The following is a 20,451-nucleotide window of genomic DNA, read 5'->3' as shown; positions in this document are numbered from 1 at the left end:
GTTACTGCTCGACGGAGCCGATGCTACACCTGCAGGTGGCATAACATCAAAGTTTGGCTGACCTTGGAAATTGCATTGTTAGTTAGGTATGTTGTGGTTGGCAGGAGAGCCAACACCGTGTCACTAGAAGAGGCCAAAATGCACGCGTTCCAGCTCACGAAGGCTGGCGTGAGGTCTGGAACAGGACAAGGAAATTAGAATTTAGAAAAACGGACGTAGCTGGTGGAATACTTAACTTTAATCCATTAATGATGAACGTCGCTCTTGACGGTACATGATTCACAATATCAATAGTAACTGATAATGGCGCCTTGCTAGGTCGTAGCTGAAGGCTATGCTAACTATCGTCTCGGCAAATGAGAGCGTATTTTGTCAGTGAACCATCGCTAGCAAAGTCGGCTGTACAACTGGGGCGAGTGCTAGGAAGTCTCTCTAGACCTGCCGTGTGGCGGCGCTCGGTCTGCAATCACTGATAGTGGCGACACGCGGGTCCGACGTATACTAACGGACCGCGGCCGATGTAAAGGCTACCACCTAGCAAGTGTGGTGTCTGGCGGTGACACCACACACAGACACTAGAAGAACTTCTTCAGAAATTTCGTGGTACTGCTATCTATTCGACCTTAGATTTAAAATCTTGGTTTTGGCTAATTCAGCTCCATCCGAACTGCAGAAAGTACACAGCTTTCCTCTGTTTTGGCGACTGTTATCAATTTTGCAAATTACCGTTTGGTTTAACCATTTCTTCAGCAGCATTTATTCGCGGTATGAACACAATACTTCCGAAGGAACTTAAAGATAGAATCACAGCGTACGTAGACGACATCCTTATAGCAGAAGCTAGTTCGTCTCAACATAATTTCATTCTTGAACAACTGTCCTTTCCATGCACAAGGACTCACAGTTAACCTTAGCAAATAGCACTTTGACAAAACCTCCATAAAATTAAAACGAAGGCATTGCGCCTGACCCTGAAAACTTCAAACTGTTCCAACGACTGAGAAACAGCTCCGTAGTTTTTTAGGATTAATTAACATTTTTCGTAAATTTATTCATTACTCTGCTTTGGACACCCGTAGATTATGCCAGTTGACAGGCAAAAACACTATTTGGTCGTGAAATAATCAAGCACAATAGGAATTTATTAATCTAAAACATGCCTTGTTAAACGCACCACATTTATCACACCCAGATCCCACCAAAAATTTCTCCATTGCTACAGACAGTTCTCACACCGCTCTTGGGAATACATTTTTCAGGAAATCGAAGAAGATGGCACTACAGTAATAAAAAAACATCGCATTTGTAAGTCGCATTCTACCACCTGCCGAACGGAGTTATTCAGTTACAGAGCTTGAAACATTATGTGTTGTATGGGCATTTACCAGATTTAGGCATTTTCTTTATGGAAGACATACTACCGTTTACACAGACCATAGAGCTATACAGTTTTTACTTTCCGCCAAATTCACACATGGCAGATTAAGTAGACGGAAACTTTATTTACAGGAGTTTGATTTTACAATTGTTCATATTTCCGACGCGAAAAATATTGTAGCAGACGCTCTGTCCCATTCTCTCAGCAACAATCAGCAAGACGTAACTTCTGCCGAACAAATGTCAGCCTCATGTATATTCAACAAGTTACATTTGAAAATTTCATTTCGTCCTCATTACGAGACGTTACGAAGGAACAGAGCAAATACAATGTACGGAAAGAAATTAAATACCTTTGGCAAGATAGGAATAATGCTACCATTAGAAACAATTATACTGGTTGCAACAACATTCTGTTTCGCCGTTCTCGCCCTGACAGCAATAATTGGTTACTCTGCATTCCTGAAGAAAAAAAAATGTGTGTGAATTCTTATGGGACTTAACTGCTAACGTCATCAGTCCCTAAGCTTACACACTTCTTAACCTAAATTATCCTAAGGACAAACACACACACCCATGCCCGAGGGAGGACTCGAACCTCCGCCGGGACCAGCCGCACAGTCCATGACTGCAGCGCCTACACCGCTCGGCTAATCCCACACGGCCATTCCTGAAGAGCTTGTTCACAAATTAATTTGGTACATTCGTTTAAGCTACGCCCATTATGAAGCCAGAAAATATTTTCTCATCGTAAGACAGAATTGTTATTTTGCCAACATGGAAAAACGTATTCGACGAGTTTTAGCGTCACGTAAAATCTGCCAGAAAGCTAAATCAGTCACTACTTCACATATTCAACCTTCATATCCTATCGTATCCATTAAGTAAAGGCATATGGCCGCTGTAGACATCTTTGGACCGATTCGATCTAACAGAGGTTTTTGTCACATCTTTGTCGCCGTTAAATTCACTTCGAAATTTGTTACCTTTACTCCGCTATGCAAAGCTACTGCTAAATATGCATCAAATACATTCGTAAAACATTTTCTACGTCATGTAGGTCATGTACTAAAAGTACTTTCCGGCAGTGGACCACAATTTCGATCTGCAACATGGACACGTGTGTTACGAGCTAGAAGCATTTCTCCGATTTATATATCCAAATATCATGCTTCTTCCAACCCTTTCGAACGATGGATGAAAGAAATTGGTAAATTATGTAGAATATACTGCCATAAGAAACAAATTGATTGGGACAAACACAGTTTTTCATTCCAAGATGTAATTAATTCTATACAAAATGATGGTTCAAATGGCTCTGAGCACTATGGGACTCAACATCTTAGGTCATAAGTCCCCTAGAACTTAGAACTACTTAAACCTAACTAACCTAAGGACATCACACACACCCATGCCCGAGGCAGGATTCGAACCTGCGACCGTAGCAGTCCCGCGGTTCCGGAATGCAGCGCCAGAACCGCTAGACCACCGTGGCCGGCATACAAAATGAAACCACTATGTTATCTCCTACTGTTATTTTGAAGAACGTTGAACCACCCAGTAAAATTAATGAACTGGCATCTTTTCCTACATCACATCGACTACGTCACCATGGAATAATTGACATTGCCCTCAATAATATCAAACGTGCGGCACAGCGCCGCAAAAGACAGCAAAAACAGGTTTGTAAACTCCGTGAATTTCACATAGAACAGAAGATATTGGTACGCACACATTTATCCAACAGGGGAAAGAGTAGATGCAGTAAATTTGAACTTCTATACGCTGGCCCGTATCGAATCCGCAGCATTCCTCACCCAATGTAGTACATATCGAAACTTTACGAACCAGAGACTCAAAAGGTAACCACCACATTTCATACGTCAAACCCTTTATAAAATGCTTGTTTTATGATTTATCACACCATAATGCCATTTCCAGCTGCATTTACATTTATGTCACCACATACTGATTATATTTTTTCTTGGCAAATGCCCAGCAAGATGAGGGTAGCAGGTCGCCTTTCATGTCGTAGTATCAGACCGTGCACATTTTATAAATAACATAATAAGATTTTCACCCTGCAGCGAAATGTGCGCTGATACGAAACTTTCTGGCAGATTAAAACTGTGTACCGGATCGAGTCTAATCTGCCAGGAAGTTTTATAAATAACAATTTTACTTTGATAATTCCCAGTAACTTGAACTTAGTATGTCAGTTCACTTACTGCAATTACAGACATAGCACATTTTCCACTTTATAATGTACATATGATGATTTTCCTATAGAAAATAGAATATTCTGTGTATATACTATGTAGTTTTTAAGATATAATAAACACCAGTTCAATCTGACATTTTCGCATTATTATATCTCACTATCTTGTTTATTGCATATTTCTTTATGCCACTACATTGTGATATTGTGTATGCATTTCTGCACTTGAAAATACTCTTGTCCATTGATTTGTACCTACCACATTTCTTTCCATTATGCTATGCTACATGCACATACCTTGATGTATGTTATACAACAACAAAAATTGCTATTTTATATTTGATCATATGATTAGAAATAAGTTTTCCCTTAATGTGTATATAATGTAAATGCTAGATATTAATCCATACTCATCATTTTAAGAAAGCAATACCCTGTAAAAGAAATAAATTAAATAACCACAGTGTTCACTGTAGACAGACATGGATATTTTAAAATCAGAACGAAAGAGGGAAAACACTTTGCCATGAAAAGTAACTGGACAGGAATTAACAAGCATTAACAAGAATATACTATACACACCATATGATAACAGTCTTGACTAATCATTTTTCTATCAGAATATGACGCAGTTACGGCAGACTATCACGTAAAACTATATACGTTAATTTTTGTGATGAGGTATGTCACATGTAAGAAACTCTGTAATATGTGAAATGATGATGAAAATGAAATAATATGAAAGAAAATGATGATGGTAATAATGTTATACGAAGAAAATGATACTCGAGAAGTCATACCTTGAGCTGACACAAACAAATGATGGTGATGAATAGTGAAGTCTTTATTTTTTGCGTATGATGATAATGATGATGTTTTCCCTTTAGTTATGAGATGCTATGTAGTTATTTAAGTATTTGTTGTAGTTTTTTTGACAGTATGGCATATATCACATAGTATAATGAATGAATATTTTTGGGAGAGACAGTTAGAATACATTCATATTAAACACAATGTTTCATTACCTGTTAATTCAGACTTTATTACTTTTATGCATAATAGGCAAACATTTCTTCTTTTACCTTCATAATCCACTTTGTATTTTTTCCAGGAATAACATTTCATGTCATCAGCATCATTTGAAATATGTTTTTTTATATTATGTGCTATAGACAGTTAGTTATTAAGCCTGCTCCACTTCTTGTATTTTACCTACTTCTTTCTATCATTGGTGAATGTGATCATATATACTTTACTTATTTGATAACCTTGCTGCACCTGACTCATGACGAATGACAAATGACGTTAATCATTTAATTTCCAGCAGTAAATCAAAAGAAAATATTCTCATTAATGAACCATTAATCCCAAAGCAATGCATTGCTAGACCAAAATATATTGCAAAATTCCGTTCTTGTCTTATGTATAGATTATCTGTATGTATCATTAGGCTAGGCACCTTGATGACTAGGTTAAATGTCATACATTTTAGGAATCTCTTATGTCACTTGCAAAATATTATATGTACTTACTAGCAGCTAAATGCTACTTGTAGTAACACCTATTTCTAGGTAATGATTTGTATATCATGTGTATCAGTTAATGAAATTTTGACAGGCCACTGAGTGCCGACACTTCTCCAGCTAAGAATATATAAGATTACTACTGATGATTTCTATGTTACACTTATTTAATATTTTAATTATATTGTTCGGCCTTTGAACGCCACAACATTTTGTAAAGTTGTCACTTAAGGCTTCCAAAAAGTCACATAAATGAGTAATATAATTTTTTTCTTGATCTACTTATTATGTCAAATCAAGTATATATCTATGTAAAACCGGCAATGGAATGCTCATGTGAGCTTACCTAACATATATTATGGGACAGAAACTCGGCTTATACTTTGTAACTTTGGATTGATGTCAATAACATAATATTCACGAATTGTTATAAGACTAAATGTATCCTTCAACTTCTGACCCAGTTATAACCAATTACGGAGACTTTTCTATGTCTTGCCCATCCTCATGGTCATGGAGCACTCTATTTGGATATTTTACATTAATTCTGCGTTGACGTACAGATTATGGATTCTACAAGAATGTGGTGTTGACATATCAAGCAGTTCACCACACTGACCAACGGCGATGTTATTATGGGCCTACTGCTTGGTGTATCTAATGTACTACCAAAAGGGCAACATACTTTATTAATGCGACATTTCAATGTCTTGGCTACACTGATAAATGCTTCAGAAAAGAGAACTTCAGATTCTCACACCTGTTGTTGTGTTTCTGTGAAAACAGACTTTTCAGGGCAGTTATGTGCTACCCACTGTGCTATAACCATGATGCTATCCTTTCCATTCCTCACCTTCTTATAAACGATACTAAAAACGTATACTAAAGAATAATTTGAATTGACAGTGCATGTGTACTTTATATGATTATTAATATTCATAACTACCTTTGTATGTTCAGTACTTATATAATTTTACAATGATTTCATATATACTCTGTAACTATGTAAAACATATGTATATTAATTACCAAAACTCACTTTTAAGACTTAGTAAACTAAGTATTTCATATCTATTTGCAATAGAAATATTTGTTGCTCATCGCAAGTCCAAGGGACTCACCTTCGCTTTACCCCCCAGCGGAGGGTTATGTGAGGGGTTCACCACCCTGCTGGAGCAAATGTAATTTCGATGTATTGTTCACGCGCTGCCTGCGACAGAAAATAACTTTGCTGCAACAGAGTTGCAGGTCAGAGCAATCTCGGCAGCAGTAGCAGTCGCTCGCTGCTACAGTGCAGTTGTAGTCTGTCGCTGGTGCAGCGCAGTTCACAGCCGTCTATTGTAAGGTAGATTTTATTATTTTTATTGGCATGCGCGTAGTTAAGTCAATTGTCTGAGATGTTAATATGAGTCTGTTTCAATCTTTTTGTGATTCGTCAGCACCAGTTGACCCAGATTTGTAATATTCAATGTTTCGCATAATGGAGTGCAGACCTTTATCAATAATCTAAAAAAAAATTCAGGATATAAATTTTACCAGTCAACAAAGAATGAAGGAATAATTTTGCCTTAAGTCATTGCCAGTCCCGATCCAGTCATTTATTTAAACTTCAGAAATTTTCTCGGATCATAGTCATGTGTTCTTTAGTAATCAGACGACCAGATGTGCAGCTGTGTCAATAAGCAAAGTCAGTTTTTCTATAATTCAGATCTATGACAAATGTTGTCCAGTATTAGTAGATAGGCCAACATTGCACTAAGCTGTGCCATTTGCGAGCAGAGACACAGGGTGCTACAAAAAGGTACGGCCAAACTTTCAGGAAACATTCCTCACACACAAATAAAGAAAAGATGTTATGTGGACATGTGTCCGGAAACGCTTAGTTTCCATGTTAGAGCTCATTTTAGTTTCGTCAATATGTACTGTACTTCCTCGATTCACCGCCAGTTGGCCCAATTGAAGGAAGGTAATGTTGACTTCGGTGCTTGTGTTGATATGCCACTCATTGCTCTACAGAACTAGCATCAAGCACATCAGTACGTAGCATCAACAGGCTAGTGTTCATCACGGACGTGATTTTGCAGTCAGTGCAATGTTTGCAAATGCGGAGTTGGCAGATGCCCATTTGATGTACGGATTAGCACGGGGCAATAACCGTGGCGCGGTACGTTTGTATCGAGACAGATTTCCAGAACGAAGGTGTCCCCACGGGAAGGCATTCGAAGCAATTGATCGGCGTCTGAGGAAGCCCGGAACATTCCAGCTATGACTCGCGACTGGGGAAGACCTAGAACGACGACGACACCTGCATGGACGAGGCAATTCTTCGTGCAGTTGACGATAACCCTAATGTCAGCGTCAGAGAAGTTGCTGCAGTACAAGGTAACGTTGACCACGTCACTGTATGGAGAATGCTACGGGAGAACCAGTTGTTTCCGTACCATGTACAGCGTGTGCAGGCACTATCAGCAGCTGATTGGCCTCCACGGGTACACTTCTGCGAATGGTTCATCCAACAATGTGTCAATCCTCATTTCAGTGCAAATGTTCTCTTTACGGAGGAGGCTTCATTCCAACGTGATCAAATTGTAAATTTTCACAATCAACATGTATGGGCTGACGAGAATCCGCACGCAATTGTGCAATCACGTCATCAACACAAATTTTCTGTGAACGCTTGGGCAGCCATTGTTGGTGATGTCTTGATTGGTCCTCATGTTCTTCCACCTACGCTCAATGGAGCACGTTATCATGATTTCATACGGGATACTCTACCTGTGCTGCTAGAACATGTGCCTTTACGACACGATATGTGGTTCATGCACGATGGAGCTCCTGCACATTTCAGTCGAGGTGTTCGTACGTTTCTCAACAACAGATTCGGTGACCGATGGATTGGTAGAGGCGGACCAATTCCACGGCCTCCACGCTCTCCTGACCTCAATCCTCTTGACTTTCATTTATGGGGGCATTTGAAAGCTCTTATCTACACAACCCTGGTACCAAATGTAGAGACTCTTCGTGCTCGTATTTTGGACGGCTGTGATACAATACGCCATTCTCCAGGGCTGCATCAGGGACTACATGCGACGGAGGGTGGATGCATGTATCCTCGCTAACGGAGGACATTTTGAACATTTCCTGTAACAAAGTGTTTGAAGTCACGCTGGTACGTTCTTTTGCTGTGTGTTTCCATTCCATGATTAATGTGATTTGAAGAGAAGTAATAAAATGAACTATAAAATGGAAAGTAAGCGTTTCCGGACACATGTCCACATAACATATTTTCTTTCTTTGTGTGTGAGGAATGTTTCCTGAAAGTTTGGCCGTACCTTTTTGTAACACCATGTATATTACAGCGCTAGTCGAAGGGTGCACATGCTCCGTTATTACTACAAACTACATACACTACTCGTCATATGTTACTTACGGAAGAACAGTGTATTCATTCACAATACGTATTTCATTCGGCGCCTTAACGGTGGAAAAATCACTCCATGTATCCACGAAAACCGCGGCAGCCTAATGACGGAAATCAACTCTTTCCGATTGACTTATGTAAGGCTCCTGCTGGACACCTTCACTCATCCAGGTTCACAACTATGATATGACGAAGAGGCAACCGGGACAACATAACTCTCTGTCGCGTGCCTCTCTGTAAACAAGCGTCGTGCGGTTGGCTGTCTGTGATCCCTAGTGAGGAATTCACAGCACTCTTACTCGGACTTGCTTTTATGTGACAAGGCTTAAAATTTTAATACTTTAATAACTCACAGCGTTTGGGAAATTAGTCTGCGTGTCTTATTATTATCATTCCTTATTAATTTACTTACCTTATTAACCCTCCTATCCCTATCAATTGAGATAGGGAAAAATACAAACGAAAAGAATAACATCCGCTAGGTTTCTTAGAGATTCGAAGCCGGATTTCCGACTCCCAGCCAGTTACCTTGGCCATTGCGCTATCGGTGCTGTCGGCGAAAAGTGTTTACCATGTGGTTACAGAAGCAGCAGTTGCAAAACTTTCTTACCTCGATTTCTGGAAAAGTTAGCGTTTGCGGACCCCATACCTGATGATGAAAAATGCTCTATTCACAATTATCTATCGATCCCTCCAATTTTGAGTCGACTACTCGTCATAATCTTTAGGGGTGATTTTCTCAAAATTACGGGGGTGTTGACCCAAAATATCTTAGATTCCTTCGTTTTAGGTTATACACAAGCGACATGCCAAATTCGAGCCGAATCGGTTGGCCGTGTCTGAGGTCTTCCCCTTGTCAGCAGAGACGATGGCGCGCATTACGGCAGCCTCCGATGTACACTGAAGCACCTAAGAAACAGGTATGGGCACCCGTATTCAAGTACAGAGATATGTAAACAAGCAGAACACGGAGCTGCGATCGGAAACCCATATATCGGACAAGTGTCTGAAGGAGTTCTTAGATCGGTTACTGCTGCTACAACGGCAGGTTGCCAAGGTTTAAGAGAGTTTCAAAGTGGTGTTACAGTCGGCGCACGACCGATGGGGTACAGCATCTCCGAGGTAGTCACGAAGTGGGGATTTTCCCGCACGACCGTTTCACGAGCGTACCGTGACTATCAGCAGTCCGTTGAAACATCAAATCTCGGACATCGCTGCGGCCGGAAAAAGATCCTGCAGGAACGGGACCAGCGACGGCTGAAGAGAATCGTTCAGCGTCGCTGAAGTGCAACCATTCCGCAAACTGGTGCAGATTTCAATGCTGGGCCATCAACAACTGTCAGCGTGCGAACCATTCGGCGAAATAATTATGAAAAATCCGCCTCGACTGCACAAACTACCTGGTGTTTACCCAGGTTTTGGCGTGGGTAACCACCCCTTCTTCAGAACAATATAGAAAACAGGTTGCCTAAATAGGCACAGTCAAAGGCTAAACTCAACACCTACGGCGTCAAGACACCATATTTTTTTTTTTTTTTTTTTTACAAATACACGGTACGTATGTACCAAGTCAATAGTGTTACTCACCTCACTGTGTGTGCTGCGTCGCCCCAGCCACCGTACGACGGTTACAGGCTCTCCACCGCAGGCTGCTCACATGCGCGGCTATCGAAATCACTGCGCATGCGCGTGGCCACGAAACGCTCTTCTTATGCACAGGAGCGGGATTACAAAGTTAACACGGATCGGGACCTAACTGAGTGCCAAATGTGGTGTCACCGCCAGACACCGCACTTGCTAGGTGGTAGCCTTTAAATCGGCCGCGGTCCGTTAGTATACGTCGGACCCGCGTGTCGCCACTATCAGTGATTGCAGACCGAGCGCCGCCACACGGCAGGTCTAGTCTAGAGAGACTCCCTAGCACTCCCCCCAGTTGTACAGCCGACTTTGCTAGCGATGGTTCACTGACTACTTACGCTCTCATTTGCAGAGACGACAGTTTAGCATAGCCTTTAGCTACGTCATTTGCTACGACCTAGCAAGGCGCCATAATCAGTTACTATGTCTTCTGAACGGATAATATTGTGACTCAAGAGCGACGTTCATCATTAATGGATTAAAGTTAAGTATCAAACTAATTACGTCCACTTTCTGAATTCTAATTCCTTGACATGTTCCACATCTCACGTCAGGATAGTTCTTCCCTCCATACGCCAGCCTGCGTGAGCTAAAACGCGTGCATTTCGGCCTCCTCTAGTAACACGGTGTTGGCTCTTCTGCCAACACAATACCAAAAGTTGTCGCACAAATAGCAAATTGAGCAAATGGAAAAAGCGACGATGCGGGAATGAAGACATATTTGATAGGAACGCGCGAGAAACTTTGTGCACGGATGGTAAATCAGACACAAGCTAATATGGAGGCCCTAGAATTAGGTAGAAATTACAAGTAAACTAAAAAGATAGCTATCCTAAGGGCGTCATTGTTAACCGATAAAACCGCACTAATAATATCTGCAACGGGAAAAGCCATACTCGCTACATCGCCATAATACTAAGCGGCCGACCAGGCCGTAATCAGAAGACGTTAAAGATTTATAACATACCTTGCCTCCATGATCTTATAATTACATAGAAGCCAACTAAGATACATAAAATACCTCCTAAAAGCGCGCAGCAATAAGAAAATACAAATGGTATTCTTCTTGGCTAACCAAACCCTCAACATAGTAGGAGGGAAAAACGTACCAAAATGGGGGGTTGGGGGGGGGGGGGGCGTCGTTACCATCCGTGAACAATCAACATCGTGCGCGTGCGTCAACCAACTTCCACGTCATGCAACTTAATGTGAAGAATTAAGTAAGGGACCGAGACCTTAAAAGAAATTTCTGTTTATTAATTGGAGCTGATCGTTAAGGACATCGTCTTAGTCATACTGCAGGTGTTTAAAAATCTGCATCTCCTCTAAGATGTCCAGTTTTGAACCCTTAACTTCACCATGAAGCAACTCTATATTAGACGGAGGACTCGGCGCATGAGCCATTTGCATAAGGCGTTCTGCATAAGTGCCACCCCTCGTCTCATCACCGCTTCTAGTGGGGATGTGCTCTTTATATCTGGTCGTGACAGCTCGGCCTGTCTGACTTACGTAAAATTTCGGACAGTCACCGCAAGTCATCTTATACGAAGTGCATTCAAGTTCTAAGGGCTCCGATTTTTTTTTCTAATTGACTACTCACCCGAAATCGATGAAACTGGTGTTACTTCTCGACGTAATCGCCCTGCAGACGTACACGTTTTTCACAACGCTGACGCCATGATTCCATGGCAGCGGCGAAGGCTTCTTTAGAAGTCTGTTTTGACCGCTGGAAAATCGCTGAGGCAATAGCAGCACGGCTGGTGAATGTGCGGCCACGGAAAGTGTCTTTCATTGTTGGAAAAAGCCAAAAGTCACTAGGAGCCAGGTCAGGTGAGTAGCGAGCATGAGCAATCACTTCATTGTTATCACGAAGAAACTGTTGCGTAACGTTAGCTCGATGTGCGGGTGCGTTGTCTTGGTGAAACAGCACACGCGCAGCCCTTCCAGGACGATTTTGTTGCAGTGCAGGAAGGAATTTGTCCTTCAAAACATTTTCGTAGGATGCACTTGTTACCGTAGTGCCCCTTGTAACGCAATGGGTAAGGATTACGCCCTCGCTGTCCCAGAACATGGACACCATCATTTTTTCAGCACTGGCGGTTACCCGAAATTTTTTTGGAGGCGGTGAATCTGTGTGCTTCCATTGAGCTCGCTGGCGCTTTGTTTCTGGATTGAAAAATGGCATCCACGTCTCATCCATTGTCGCAATCGACGAAAAGAAAGTCCCATTCATGCTGTCGTTGCGCGTCAACATTGCTCGGCAACATGCCACACGGGCAGCCGTGTGGTCGTCCGTCAGCATTCGTGGCACCCACCTGGATGACACTTTTCGCATTTTCAGGTCGTCATGCAGGATTGTGTGCACAGAACCCACAGAAATGCCAACTCTGGAGGCGATCTGTTCAACAGTCATTCGGCGATCCCCCAAAACAAGTCTCTCCACTTTCTCGATCGTGTCGTCAGACCGGCTTGTGCAAGCCCAAGGTTGTTTCGGTTTGTTGTCACACGATGTTCTGCCTTCATTAAACTGTCGCACCCACGAACGCACTTTCGACACATCCATAACTCCATCACCACATGTCTCCTTCAACTGTCGATGAATTTCAATTGGTTTCACACCACGCAAATTCAGAAAACGAATGATTGCACACTGTTCAAGTAAGGAAAACGTCGCCATTTGAAGTATTTAAAACAGTTCTCATTCTCGCTGCTGGCGGTAAAATTCCATCTGCCATACGGTGCTGCCATCTCTGGGACGTATTGAAAATGATTTTAAAACAATGCGCATGTTGGTATCTCTTTCCAATCCGGAGAAAAAAAATCGGAGGCCTTAGAACTTGAATGCACCTCATACACTCCAGACTGAGACAGGTTATCATCTGCGCAAGAATTTAATCCACTCGTAGCAGATCACAGATACTTACGATTGCTGACGCGCTGCAATGCTGAAAGTTCTTCCATTTGGCGAAACATCATCGATGTGGGCTTTCGGAGCCGAAAGCCCACTCGTGTACCCTTGATGACTGCACGACACAAAGCTTTATGCTTCGCCTGGGCCCGTCAACACCGCCATTGGACTGTTGAGGACTGGAACCATGTTGCCTGGTCGGACGAGTCCCGTTTCAAATTGTGTCGAGTGGATGGACGTGTACGGCTATTAAGACAACCTCATGAATCTGTGGACCTCGCATGTCGGCAGCGCACTGTTCAAGCTGGTGGAAGGTCTGTAATAGTGTGAGGCGTGTGCAGTTGGAGTGATATGGGAGCCCTGATATGTCTAGCTACGACTCCGACAGGTGGCACGTACGTAAGCATCCTATCTGCATCCATTCATGTCCATTGTGCATTCCGACGGACTTGCACAATTCCAGCAGGACAATGCGACACCCCACACGTCCAGAATTGCTACGGGAAACACTCTTCCGACTTTAACCACTTCTGCTGGCGACCAAACTCCACAGACATGAACATTATTTAGCGTATCTGGGATGCCATGCTGTTCTTCACCCCGTCGTACTCTTACGGATTTACGGACAGCCCTGCAGGGTTCGTGGGTCAGTTCCCACCAGCACTGCTTCAGCATCAGTCGAGTCCACGCCGCGTCGTGTTGCGGCACTTATGCGTGCTCACGGCAACCCTTGGCTCTTCAATGTAAATCGACATACAGCTGTTCTCGGACGTCGGCACCTTCGTTATGCCCTAGCATGTGAAGGTAGTCCATTCCGGTTGTCTCTACCATTCCAGCCCCTTCCGACGGCCGTCAGGGAGAGCCATGGCGCCGGCGTCGTTTGGGGTGCCGTTACTCGGACAACTCTACAGTTGCCGCGGCGTGACACTGCGTGGGTGGCGCCCAGGCACCGCTTTTAGTACAGGCACACCGCGGCCGCCATTATTATTGCAATTACTCGACATCGGCTGCCATGTACCGTACCGAGCTCCGTTGCACGTTCGAGTGAAACGACGTCCGTCACTTTGATTTCTTTGGCGCCTGTCTGCTTGCGACGGTTTGGACACATTTTGCTATCCGCTTTGCGCGATTCGCCGCTGCCCAGTTTCCACGCTACCGTGCTACCCCCACGTTTACGACCGTTGGATGGCGGAGGCTGCCCCCGAAGTTTCCAATGCAACTCTTACACTCCTTAATCGAATCCGACACCGATCAAAACTTTTCCAAATCACTGTCCCACAAATGAATGACATCTTCACGTATCGGTATTGGCAATTTTGAGTATTGTCAAAAAGTCCTTATTCGCTATGGGTTCGTCCCAGTAGCGAGTTTTGGCGAGATACCTCTCAAAGCACACTCGAAGATTTCCTGTCTCGGTTTGTAGACCTGCGGAGAAAGAACTTATTTCCGAAACCTCTCCTGACTACGTATCAAAATGGCTCAGAGCACTATGGCACTTAACATCAGTGGTCATCAGTCCCCTAGTACTTAGAACCACTTGAACCTAACTAAGCTAAGCACATCACACACATCCATGCCTGAGGCAGGATTCGAACCTGGGACGGTAGCGGTCGCCCGGTTCCGGACTGAAGCGCCTAGAACAGCGGCCGGCTGGGTACATATCGGCCAGTCCTTTGCGAAGAAAGCCTCCTCAAATTCTTCATAAGTCGTACAAGTTGCCCATAAGGCAGCGTCACCCTGAATGTGAGGCATGACAAACTGAATTTTCTTTTTCTCGCTGCATGACTGTAGCGGCTCTGCTGTGAACGCTTTTGTAAACACAACCGGATGTGGAGGTTTCTTCTCCTGTGTGAAAACCTGAAACTGCCGGTGTTCTAAGAGGCTAATAAAACATTTGTCTCATTTGGATCTGCCCCTCTCCCATGAATACGGTTCAATAGTCGCCGTATACCATGTGTAGAAATGTGAAACCGGAATTTGGCTGCAATAATTTCACGTCTGTTGGTTGAGACTCATAAAAAATATACACTCCTGGAAATGGAAAAAAGAACACATTGTCACCGGTGTGTCAGACCCACCATACTTACTCCGGACACTGCGAGAGGGCTGTACAAGCAATGATCACACGCACGGCACAGCGGACACACCAGGAACCGCGGTGTTGGCCGTCGAATGGCGCTAGCTGCGCAGCATTTGTGCACCGCCGCCGTCAGTGTCAGCCAGTTTGCCGTGGCATACGGAGCTCCATCGCAGTCTTTAACACTGGTAGCATGCCGCGACAGCGTGGACGTGAACCGTATGTGCAGTTGACGGACTTTGAGCGAGGGCGTATAGTGGGCATGCGGGAGGCCGAGTGGACGTACCGCCGAATTGCTCAACACGTGGGGCGTGAGGTCTCCACAGTACATCGATGTTGCCGCCAGTGGTCGGCGGAAGGTGCACGTGCCCGTCGACCTGGGACCGGACCGCAGCGACGCACGGGTGCACGCCAAGACCGTAGGATCCTACACAGTGGCGTAGGGGACCGCACCGCCACTTCCCAGCAAATTAGGGACACTGTTGCTCCTGGGGTATCGGCGAGGACCATTCGCAACCGTCTCCATGAAGCTGGGCTACGGTCCCGCACACCGTTAGGCCGTCTTCCGCTCACGCCCCAACATCGTGTAGCCCGCCTCCAGTGGTGTCGCGACAGGCGTGAATGGAGGGACGAATGGAGACGTGTCGTCTTCAGCGATGAGAGTCGCTTCTGCCTTGATGCCAATGATGGTCGTATGCGTGTTTGGTGCCGAGCAGGTGAGCGCCACAATCAGGACTGCATACGACCGAGGCACACAGGGCCAACACCCGGCATCATGGTGTGGGGAGCGATCTCCTACACTGGCCGTACACCACTGGTGATCGTCGAGGGGACACTGAATAGTGCACGGTACATCCAAACCGTCATCGAACCCATCGTTCTACCATTCCTAGACCGGCAAGGGAACTTGCTGTTCCAACAGGACAATGCACGTCCGCATGTATCCCGTGCCACCCAACGTGCTCTAGAAGGTGTAAGTCAACTACCCTGGCCAGCAAGATCTCCGGATCTGTCCCCCATTGAGCATGTTTGGGACTGGATGAAGCGTCGTCTCACGCGGTCTGCACGTCCAGCACGAACGCTGGTCCAACTGAGGCGCCAGGTGGAAATGGCATGGCAAGCCGTTCCACAGGACTACATCCAGCATCTCTACGATCGTCTCCATGGGAGAATAGCAGCCTGCATTGCTGCGAAAGGTGGATATACACTGTACTAGTGCCGACATTGTGCATGCTCTGTCGCCTGTGTCTATGTGCCTGTGGTTCTGCCAGTGTGATCATGTGATATATCTGACCCCAGAAATGTGTCAATAAAGTTTCCCCTTCCTGGGACAATGACTTCACGGTGTTATTATTTCAATTTCCAGGAGTGTATTTTTTTTTTTTTTCAAAATAATCTCAATTGCTATTTACACATTTTTCCGACCTCTCCGGCAGGCTATGAATGCCACGCCCCCCAACAAAAGCTTATTTTGAAACGAACCAGTCAGCGAGACAGTTTAGTACATTTTCGTACGAATTGAAGCGTTGTTCAGGGAAAGCGTGTCCCAGTGATGCAAACAGATGATAATCGGGTGCAGAGAAGTCTGGAGAATAAGCCGCATGCCCTGGTATTTCCCAACTGAACCCCTCGATCGCTTCCCTGACCCGTTCTGCTGTGTGTCATAGGGTGTTACCATGGAAAAATGTGACCTCGTGTTTCCTTTTTCCATGTTCCGGTCGTTTTTCACGTAATGCTCGACTTAAATAGATCATTTGCTGTTGGTAGCGATCAGTGTTAACCGTTTCATCAGATTTTAGCAGCTCGTAGTAGATGACACCCTTATGATCCCACTAAACACAAAGCACTGTCTTCTTTCCAAAGCGATTTCATCTTACTGTGGCCTTTGATGGTTTGCCTGGATTCACCCTTGATTTATGACGCTTAGGGTCCTCAAAATATATCCATTTTTCATCAACTATTCGATGGAGAAATGACTCTCCTTTTGTATGTGGCGAGCAGCATTTCACATGTGGTCTTTTGATTTGCCTGTTGTCTTTCATTCATTTCGTGCGGAACCCATTTGCCCACTACCTACACCTTTCCCAAAGCTTTCAACCGAACGGAAAAGGCTTTCTGCGTCAGAAACAATTGCTTCACGAGTTCCTGTCAACTTTGAGTATCATAAACAAATAAACAATATTTTTCAGCCTTCAGTTGCAAGGTAATTTTAATCGAGTTTTCGAGCCGCTTACGTGTCGTCCTGATTTCTGGCCGGCGTAGCTCCGTCTACGTTCGCCTTAATGGTTTTAATTTTGACTGACATAATCTTATGATTATGCGTCTTTAATGTTTTAATTTTTACTCTGTGACATGGCCAGTGTTTGGCTCACAAAATAATTTAATTTTTTGTTCTGAAGAAGATTCCATTACTGGAATCGAAACGTAGGTAAACGATTAAAATTACCTTGCAACTGAAGGCTGAAAAAAATTGTTTATTTGTTGTACATTTCACAGTTGCTGACACGCTGCAATATGTTAAAGATTTGAGTATCATCTTTATCCAATAACGCCTGCAATTCGTTGTCTTCGAACCGTTTCGGTGGTTTCACGCTCTCGTCGTTTCTCACGTCAAAATCGCCACTTTTGGATTTTTTTGAACTGCTCTAAACTCTGTGTTTTCCCAAGAGCTTGTTCGCGGAAAGCTTCGACGAGCATTCGATGCGATTCTGCAGCAGTTTTCTCCAAATGATAACAGAAAACCAATGCTGTCCTCAAGTCGTAGTTCGTAGGCACAAAAGTCGACATGTTAACGAGTCTGGAACAGATACCGATGTATGGAGCACGGGTTGCTGTGTGTTGACGTTCGTCGTCAGACGTTACAGGAAGCAGATGGCGCTGCAGACGCGGTCTCGCGGGCCATACACTGACGGCTGGCACCATCTGTAGGGAAGTTCCGGTTTCACACATCTACACCGGATACCTTTTTAATTTGTCACAAGTCGCTTCGGACGTTTTCGCCCGCTGCACCCGATACAAGTGAGCCCTCTGCAGCTATAGATTGCGCGGCAACTCGTAATTCAGTACCGACCTTTGCCTTGGTTAGGGCTTCCTTTTCTCGTAATCAGCGATTGAACTCATCTATCAATTTTGTACTCTGTGCTGCGAGTCCCTCATTAATTTTAGATTTCTGGCTAGCGGTTAATTCACCCAAGTGTTGACCGAGCGAGGTGGCGCAGTGGTTAGCACACTGGACTCGCATTCGGGAGGACGACGGTTCAATCCCGCGTCCGGCCATCCTGATTTAGGTTTTCCGTGATTTTCCTAAATCGCTCCAGGCAAATACCGGAATGGTTCCTCTGAAAGGGCACGGCCGACTTCCTTCCCCGTCCTTCCTAATCCGATGAGACCGATGACCTCGCTGTTTGGTCTCTTCCCCCAAAACCAACCAACCAACCCAGGTGTTGTGCAAGTTGAGCGACATTTGCCTGCAGTGTATTGTGCGCAGTTTATAGCGCGCATGGATTGTCCGATGACATTTTTACCGTTTCGAGTGTTCCCTGATATGCATCTTTTGATGTCTTCATTTAATCTTATCTGTTTGTTCTTGGGCAATAAGTTCAAGAGCTGATAGCTGCTGAGACACTTAATCAGAGTTAAGCGTTCTTGTGGAATGTGACCAAAATCAACACACAGGAGTCGTATTTACTTCTTGTTTGTTTCAGTGCAAGGCACTGGAAATAATCCTTGATGATACACGCATGAAAAAAAGTTTTGCATCACTTCGGTTCCGAGAGTTCGGGAACCAGTACATATTGCATGTTGTACCACGATACAGCGAGACCTTCAGAGGTGGTGGTCCAGATTTCTGTACACACTGGAACCTGTAATACCCAGTAAACGTCCTCTTACATTGATGAATGCCTGTATTCGTCGTCGCATACTATCCACAAGTTCTTCAAGGCACTTATGGCCCAGATTGTTCCACTCGTCAACGGTGATTCGGCGTAGATCCCACAAAGTCGTTGGTGGGTCACGTCGTCTGTAAACAGCGCTTTTCAATCTATCCCAGGCATGTTCGATAGGGTTCATGTCTGGAGAACATGCTGGCCACTCTAGTCGAGCGATGTCGTTATCCTGAAGGAAGTCATTCACAAGATGTGCACGATGGGGGCGCGAATTGTCGTCCATGAAGACGAATGCCACGCCAATACACTACCGACATGGTTGCTCTAGGTCGGAGGATGGCATTCACGTATCGTACAGCCGTTACGGCGCCTTCCGTGATCACCAGCGGCGTACGTCGGCCCCACATGATGCCTCCCCAAAACAGCAGGGAACCTCCACCTTGCTGCACACGCTGGACAGTGTTGGTTCAAATGGCTCTGAGCACTAGTCCCCTAGAACTTAGAACTACTTAAACCTAACTAACCTAAGGACAACACACAACACCCAGTCATCACGAGGCAGAGAAAATCCCTGACCCCGCCGGGAATCGAACCCGGGAACCCAGGCGCGGAAAGCGAGAACGCTACCGCACGACCACGAGCTGCGGACGCTGGACAGTGTGTCTAAGGCGTTCAGCCGGACCGGTTTGCCTCCAAACAAGTCTCCGACGATTGTCTGGTTGAAGGCATATCCGACACTCGTCGGTGAAGAGAATGTGATGGCAATCCTGAGCGGTCCATTCGGCATGCTGTTGGCCCCATCTGTACCGCGCTGCATGGTGTCGTGGTTGCAAAGATGTGCCCTCCCATGGACGTCGGGAGTGAAGTTGCGCACCATACAGACTATTGCGTACAGTTTAAGTCGTAACACGACGTCCTCTGGCTGCACGAAAAGCATTATTCAACATGGTGGCGTTGCTGTCAGGGTTCCTCCGAGCCATAATCCGTAGATAGGGGTCATCCACTGTAGTAGTAGCCCTTGGGCGACCTGAGGGAGGCATGTCATCGACAGTTCCTGTCTCTCTGTATCTCTCCATGTCCGAACAACATCGCTTTGGGGCACTCCGATACCCCTCGACACTTCCCCTGTTGAGAGCCCTTCCTTCCTGCCACAAAGTAACAATGCGGACGCGATCTAACCGCGGTATTGACCGTCTATGCACGGTTGAACTACGCACAACAGGAGCCGTGACCCTCCTTCCTGGTGGAATGACTGCGAGTGATAGGCTTGCCGGCCGAGGTGGCCGAGCGGTTCTAGGCGCTACAGTCCGGAACCGCCGACCGCTGCGGTCGCAGGTTCGAATCCTGCCTCGGGCATGGATGTGTGTAATGTCCATAGGTTAGTTAGGTTTAAGTAGTTCTA

The sequence above is a fragment of the Schistocerca cancellata genome, chromosome 10 (assembly GCF_023864275.1).
Source record: "Schistocerca cancellata isolate TAMUIC-IGC-003103 chromosome 10, iqSchCanc2.1, whole genome shotgun sequence".
In the NCBI taxonomy this organism is placed as follows: domain Eukaryota; kingdom Metazoa; phylum Arthropoda; class Insecta; order Orthoptera; family Acrididae; genus Schistocerca; species Schistocerca cancellata.
This window is presented reverse-complemented; position numbering follows the sequence as displayed.